Genomic DNA, 8,736 nt, shown 5'->3' on the forward strand with positions numbered 1-8,736 from the left:
AATAACAAAATGTCATACATGAATATCTCAAAATTGTAATTCCAATACAACCATAAATTGGCTTGTAGGGTTTATACTAACACCTACTCTGGTAGCTACTGCCCTAACTACATCAGTATCTTTTCCTCCTTTAGAAAATACTTCACCTCAGTCATCTGAGATGCCAAACATTATGTATATGGTAGAGCATGTGTTCAAGCTCTTGAGTTATCAGGTGGATAAACAAGGAAAGATGATTGAAAAAGGCATTGCTAAATTTGAGAGGAAACTTGCAAGAGTGAAACAATCATTTGGACTAAACTGTCAGAAATTATTTTATCACTACTGTCAGTCTATTTATAAAATGAACAAAGTCATAAGTGAACTAAAGGCCTCCATGGTAAAAGCTTACAAACAATCAAAAGGGGCTGGCTTAAAATCAAGAAGCTCTACATGACTCATTGTGTCACATCCCATTTTCTAGAAGGATTGTGACCGGCGCATGAACCTATGTGGGTATAGCCACTAGGCCCAAGTATGCCTTAATAAAAAATGCATGGCTTGTCATCCATCGCATTCAACACATTTCCATTCATATTACATAGTCATGCAAACACATGCATAATTGCACTGTTATGGATTTCACCATCAACATGCTCATGAACATTCTCATAATCATATACTTCATTATCAATTGTAGGTCCATGTGCCCATCCACATAACATTCATTTGCACATTTTTTGTGCTCTTATAAGCTCTTAAGCCATCATTTGCAACTCATATATATATATATGTGTGTGTGTGTGTGTGTGTATGTGTGTGTGTGCATTTATAACATCCAAGCCAAGTATAATTTTGTGACGTGGCCACATCATCACAATAATATCTAACAACATCATAAAAAACAATAAATAAAGATGAACTCGTTAAGCAGTACATAACCCAACCTTTTAGGTTTCAAGAAGGCTACTATACCACCTATCAAGAAAAAGAAATGGATCATTGTCTTTGTGACTCAAGTGGCTAAAGAGTTATCAATGATCTATAACAAAACTAAGGGAAACTAACGTGTGAGTCATAAAGACTCTATGAGTGAATACCGGTAGGGGACAAGCTAAAGGGGAGAGTTTTTGCATAAATTACATCATTAATGTAAACATGATCCTAAGATAAACAAACTTCATTTTCAAATTTCTCATAAAATATAGTAGTCATAAACAAGTTCCATTTTCATAGTGAAATCAACATTTCATAAACATATAGTTCATTAAATAAGTTGAACATTTATGAAAAACCTTTAGAAAAAACAAGGAAGTTGTGCTTTACCGTGGTATTGAATCCTCTATAAGTATCATGAACTACGCTACTTCACTTAAGTATGCGATAATCCATATGACGTTTGAGTGGACGCTTCCATACAAGCCGAGTAATAACTCGCTTAAATCTGAACAAATATCAATAATAGCCATAAATTAGATTAAAGCAAAGCAACATGAAAATCATTGGGCATAACAAATGCCATATATGTAGCCACTCGAGTCACATAAAGAAAAATATTTTATTAATATCAAAATAAGTACAAAGGGACTAGGATACACTATCTTTGGGCCATAGGGGCAACTCTAACTGATTTGCCATAAACATACCTTTCCCAGTAAAGCAGCTCAACAGTCCGTTGACTGTTCACCCTTTATAAAGAGATTATGAGGTTTTACAAGTATTTCACCAATAGCCATTACAATATGTGAGGTGGGACATTTCTTTCCAATAAAGTCTTCCCTTTCAAAACTTAACAAGTATTTCTATAATTGTCACCAAATGCCATTACAATGTTTAAAAGGGGGCATATCTCTTATGGGTATAAAAGACTTAATCTCGTATGCAATTCTACCTTGTTAGAACCCTATACAAGGTTGGCATATGGCATCCTTCCCCGCTTAATCTATTAGTGTTCTCATTGATTGATTGGCTTGGAATTATTCAATCTTTTGTTTAAAGGCACAAAGGTCGGTGTCCTTCTCTCAGGTTATCTCATCTATCCCTAAATCTTTTGATATCACCGAATACTCCTATGTTGGTCGTTCGTAAATGATGGTTATCCTCTTTGTAAAAATCTCCTTTACTTAGCATTGTGATGGTGGCTTGGTGGTGATGGTAGTCGTGACTTGACTCTTACTTGCATCTGTTAATTTACATGAAATGCCTTCAAGTTGCTAACTCAAAACACTAGATGCAGTTTGATCCACTTGGGTGGATAAATTTTGTAAAAGGTTTTACCCACCTTGGCCGTACTTTGCATGAGCCCTTTATACTTTCGCTCCAGTCATCTGTTCCTTTTTCCTAAAAATTAGAGTTGTTTGAGTACTAACTTCACTAGCACTAGGTCCTCGATGTTGAAGTGTTGCTCTCTAAGACCTTTGTGTGCCCATTTCTACATGTGACTGGAGGCTTTCTATAAGTAAGCTCGAACAATTTCTATATTTTGTCTCCATTCTTTACCAAAATTGAATGCTCGAGGGCTATTTTTGCTATAAAATCCAATGAGGTGTAGGAAAGTCTAAGTTGCTCCCTCTTGACAACCTCGAAAGGGGTTTTATTCATTCCAAAACTCTTTTGTGAATTGAAACATAATTGAGTCACATATAATAGATTCAATCAATTCTTCTAGTTTGCCTACACAAAGTGTTGTAAATATTCCTCTAATAACATGTTGAAACGTTCTGTTTGACCATTTGTCTGCTAATTATAACTAGAAGAGATGTTGAGTTTTGACTTTAATAGCTTGAAAAGCTCTTTCCAAAAGAAACCAATAAACAGTGGATCTCTGTCATTGATAATGCTTTTAGATACACCTTAATACATCAGCACATGTTTGAAAATTGTGCGAGCTATTTCTTCTATAGAGCCAAGCTGTTGTACTGGGATAAATGTAGCATACTTTGAAAAATGATCCACCATCACCAGAATTGCTATCATTGTCTCCCATTTTAAGAAGCCTTACTATGAAGTAAAAAAAATGCTTCCCATAGCCTGCTTGGTACTATTAACAGTTCAAGCATCCTTATTGACTTTTGTCTCTATACTTTGTTTTGTTGGCAAAAAAGACACGTCTTAGTATAATCCATCACATCCTGCCCATATGAAGCTAGTAGTAACCTTGTTTCAATAATACAATGATTCACTGCCAACTTGGATATCCAGCCCAAGGAGTATTGTGGCATTATTACGTCAACTTCAACTTTAGTTCCCTCGTTCTTGGAACAAATGGAATTTTTGTTAGTAAAAGCCCATGTTCCACCCAAAAGTGTTTGGACTTCCCATTCTTTACTAGCTTCATGATGGCGATTGCTTGAGGATCTAAATGCAAATTTTCTTTGATAAGATTACAGATATCTGTGGTCACTTTGCTAGCTATCATTAGTGCAATCACCTTAAACACTGGGAACTCGACCTTCCTACAAAAGGCATCTGACATACGATTCACCTTTCTAGCTTTATCCTAGAAGGAGAAAACAAACTCTGCTAGAAACTCTTGCCATTTCGCTTGCTTGGTCGTAAGTTTTGGTTATGTGAGGAAATGACTCATAGCGGTGCTGCCAATCTTAATCATGAATTGTGATCCTAGCAAGTAGTGTTGCTAAGCCCTTAAATAGTGAATCATTGCTAATAGTTCTTTCTTCTATGTTGTGTATCTCCTCTCAACTTTGTTTTGTTTACGATTTTCAAATGCAACCGAGTGTCTTCCTTGTAATAACATTCCTCCAAGGGTAAAATTTGATGCATTCTTCTATACCTCAAAAGGCATTTCAATATCAGAGAGTGCTAAAATAAGGTTCGTCATCATTACATCTTGCAAGCCTTTAAAAGCTTCTTGGCACTGCGGTGTCCAAATCCACTTTCGTCTTTCTTTTTTCAACGACTCTATGAGTATTAGCATCCTTTTTGAATACCTTTCCAGAATCTATGATAATAATTAGTTAACTTTAATATGAATCTCTGTGGTATTCCTAAGGGTGGTCCACTCTTTAATAGCCTTCACCTTTTGCATATCCATCCAAATGTGCACCTGTTCAATTATGTGGCCAAGGAAGTGAATTCGAGTTTACATGAATGCACATTTCTCCTTTTTCACATACAAGCAGTTGTATATTCCCCAAAAACATTAAACAACTCATAAAAAGGAATAGGTTGGCTTGTGCTTTAGTTAAAAAGTTTAAACCTAAAACGAAATCAAAGTTATCTATAGTGGCAAGCATCATGTTCACGTTCTCTTCCCAAGAATCGATTTTAACCTTTACGTCTTTAGAGTTCCTAAAAATAGTTGAAGCTAACAAGTTGACTATTTTCATCTGCCTAAAGTCTCTCTAAGCCTTTAGACTGCATTTCTTTGCCTTTTTCAAAGTGATAAAGGTATCAAAGGCTACTGTGTTGGGCATAGCTTTGGTCCTTTTATATTCACCAAGACATCCACATACATGAGACCTCGTTAGGTATCTTTTTTCATTTTTTCTAATTGCGCTTGTATGGCACTAAGGAATCAAATTAAGCCCATCTGCATTGGCTCTTCCTTGACTTCCTCCACTAGGGTTCGAGCTAGAGGTGTTTCCACATTAGTAATACATATTGCATTATGAGCTACTCGATGAGGTTCATTATAGTGAAAACAAGATAATGGGGCCTGAGGCTTGAAGCCTATGAATTAATCATTCTTGGTTGTGGTATGTCCCAAGCGGGTGGTCTCCTTTCTTCTCCCCCACTTAAGGGTCTATTAACTCTTGGGAAACTTTTTGCACTATTAGAGCTGGAGCTACTAGTTCTTGATCAAAGGTCCTTCTGCTTATGTGAGTTATCACTATAATCTGTAAGACATTTACTAGCTGCCATTACTGAAGTCACATCTTATACGTTCTGTCACTGTAACTCTGTCCTTGCCCATGTCTTTAAACTTCCAAGAAAATAGAAAAAGTTATATTTCTCAGTCATGTCCATAATATCTAGCATTAGGGTAGAGAAGTTCTTCGCAAATTCTCAAACAGACTCAATTTATGTCAACTTTCTATTTTGTCGAGCCAAGTACTCTACATTCTTTGGAAAAAATTGATTTTTTAGTTCTTGCTTCAGGTCCATCCACATTTGTATATGACACTCTCCATTGACAAATTTGGAACGCCAACATGATTTGGCATCCTCTACAAGATACATTATGGCCATTGCCACTTTGTCTTCCTCTAACTCTGTAAGCACTACTTGAATGTACTACTCTATATCAAAGAGGAAGTTCTCCAACTCCTTTGCATTTCTAGCCTTTTGTATTGCTTAGGCTTTGGCATTTTAGCCCTTTTCCCTCGATCCCCTAAGTTTGCACTCCATTACCTACAGCAACAATCAAGAGGTTTACTTGAGCTTTTAATTCTCTAAACTTGACTTGGAGAGTGCTCAACTCATCCCTAGTCTCATTATTTAGGATATTTATCATTTCGGACAATTCCTATTACATTGTCTCAATTTCATCTATCCGTGCTTGTGGGATCATTTAAGCTCTTATTGCAGTCACCATGGCCTCTAACTTATTAGTTCTCTGATTGTTCTTTGGTGCATTCCACGTGGTCACCATGTCTTTTCTTTTCATTTGGCATGTCTTGCCTATATTCTAATACCAACTATCATGAACTATGCTGCTTTGCTCAAGTATGTGATAGTCCATATGGCTTTTGAGTGGACACTTCCACACAAGCCAGCTAAAAACTTATTTACATCTAAACATACATCAATAATAGCCACAAACTAGATTAAGGCAACACAACATGGAATCATAGGGCAAAACGAATGCCATATATATAACCACTAAAGTCACATAAAGAAAAATATTTTATTAATATCGAAATAAATACAAAAAGACTAAAATACGCCATTTTCGAGCCATAGGGGCAGCCTTACATGACTTTCTACAAACATACTTTTCCCAGTGAGGTAAACAATTCATTGACTACTCACCCCTTATAAAGAGATTACAAGGTTTTACAGGTATTTCACCAATAGCCATTACAATGTGTGAGATGGGGACAATCTTTTCCAAAAAGTTCTTCTCCATAAAGACTAAACAAGTATTTCTAGAACTGTCACCAAATTCCATTACAATGTTTGAAAGGAAAACATGTCCCTTACGGGTACAAAAGTCTTAATCACTTATGTAATTTTACATTATTAGAGCCCTATACAGGGTTGGCTCATGGTTCTAAGAGAAATGATACTTAACCATATAAACCCATGCTTTGAGCTTGAACTTGTACATCTAAGATCAATTAAGTGATCAATTATACTCTATCTTATTTCTATTTCTTGTTAGATTAGAGTGTGCAAGGCATTCTAATGGTTTGTTGTAAAAGTTTAGAGCTTAGGTTAGAAGCTCACTTTGTAAAGGCTGGGTGGAAGTTGTTAATTCTACTGGTTTTAGTGAAGTTGGGTTGAAAATCTTTGATTGGGAAGACCAAGGTAATGGATGTAGGTCAAGTGGACTTAACCACTATAAATATTAAGTTTTGTCCACTTCCCTTAACCTTTCTTTACTTATTGTTCACTAACCTCAATATGTTTTCAAACCTTCTATCTCATTTTTTTCAAAAAGTTTTAAGCTTAAAGGATTTCTTTCAAAAATATTTTTTAAGTACTATTAACACCCCTTTTAGCACTCCTTTTAGGACCAATAGTATAAACTTTACAATGATTACAAAGATGAGAGTTTAAGCTCTAGAATGCCTTTAAATGGGTTAAACACAAACAATGAATACAAAAGAGGAATTGAAAGCTTGATGAAGGCATATAAGAATTTTTAGCTCAATTAACAAAATATGATGAACACTTGGCTTGAAGAGTGAGAATAAGGGATTTTCTCTGTGAAGCTTCACTCTTGCTTAAAATTTCTTCTCTAGGTGCTTTCTCTTTTCACAAATGAGCTCTAACTTTCTGTTTATACTAGATGACCTTGTTTTAGCAATTTGGGTCTTGAAATTCAAAATTCTAGTCGTTATCTCTATCTTTTTCTAACTTGTCTAATATGACGTCTCAATATTTGTGATCTAAGTCTTGATACTTTAAGTTCCATTCTTTACTGATGCCTCAATTCTTCATATGCATGTCTTAATGCTTTGTTCTTCCTTAAACAATCCTAAACTAACCCTTGTCTCGATACTTCATTAGTTTAGTCATGTTTTTTTTAAAATATCGCTCACAATTAACTTACTACATGTCTATGCAAATTAAATTGAAGAAAAATTCATTAAGTTCATGCTCTAATCTTGGCTATGGATGGCTTATAGGTGTATGTCTACCCTATATGCAAATCAAACCACCTAAGCAAGTAAGCGTATTCGATCATACACTATTTTATTCAAAATCTACCTAAATCTCTTTCTTCCAAGTTAAACTTAGGTTTCCAGGTCTATTTATTGGTGGCAAATCAACTAGAAGCATTAATAATAGAATAGAGTAAATAACTTAAAACCATCAAACATAAGCAAAAAAGAGATTGTCACACCTCGTACCCCTGTTTAGAAGTTAATAAGACTCTATTAATGAGAAGAAGGGTCATTTGACATAAATCTAAGCGATAGAGAACAGTAACAAGTGAAAAGAATATTTTAAAATAAAATAATATTTTTATGAATAAAATATTATTAAAATATTAATATTTTATTTATTAGTGAGATTAGTTAAAAGAGAGGATTATATGACTAATCTAAGTGGGGGAGAAGAAGAAAAGAAGAATTCGGAAGAAAAACGAGGTTAGAGAGACTCACGTGTCTTTATTAAATGGAGTACAAGCGGGTAAGTATATATTTAAATATTATGGTGACACGTTGATGGGGTGCAAACTTTATATTATATTTGTACACATGTCAAGGAAGGAAATAGAAGAAAATTGGAATTTAAGAAGTGATGAGAGGACTTAATAAAAAAAGATGAGAACTTAGGAGGGTTAAATGGTAATTTTACTATTTATATTGATCAAAGCTTACAAAGGAAACTTTGACTTTTGTTTTTCTTTTTCTTTCGCTCTATGGCCGGCCAAACATGTGAGAGCTTGTTGGGAACTGTGTACAAAGAAAGAAAGGAAAGGATGGGAGAAGGAAAAAGGAAAGAGACAAGAGATTTTACTACTTGTTGACTAAGTGAAAAGCTTTGAATTTTTCTCTGGACTTTCTTTCCTCCATCCACTGGCCGACCAGGGTGCCATCTCTTCTCCCATTGTTTCCTTCACTCCCTTTTGCATCTTCCTTCACACCGTTCCTTCTCCTGTCTCTTTCTCTGCTTCTCTCCTGAACAACCGTGCATCACTTCCCCCCGTTGACTTTTCTTTCCTTTCCATTCCACATGGCCGACCAAGTGGTGCCAATTATTACTATTTTTCTTCTTATCCCATTGAGATTCTAGCACCTTCCTACTCCATCCTTTTATGCATTTTTTTTCTTTCTTTCTTTTCTTTCCAACCGTCACTTTTCTTCCTTGTGCATTTCTTTCAATCGTGGCTTCATCTCCATAGACAACCATGCATCAAGTCTTCCCTCCCATCTTCTTTCATGTTTCTTTCTTTTCTCCTTCCTTCTCATGAGTTGTCTTCCCTTTTCCTCCCCCATAACCAAACCTAAGGAGAGTTTGGTGGTTTGGCTTAAAAATTTCAAGGGAAGGAATGTGGAAATTGTTAATTTGGTTGAATTTATGCAAAGATTTAGGAATTTCTTTGGTAAACATTGTTACCAT

The sequence above is a fragment of the Theobroma umbraticum genome, unplaced genomic scaffold (genome assembly GCF_002168275.2).
Source record: "Theobroma umbraticum cultivar Fairchild unplaced genomic scaffold, ASM216827v3 scaffold_56.0, whole genome shotgun sequence".
In the NCBI taxonomy this organism is placed as follows: domain Eukaryota; kingdom Viridiplantae; phylum Streptophyta; class Magnoliopsida; order Malvales; family Malvaceae; genus Theobroma; species Theobroma umbraticum.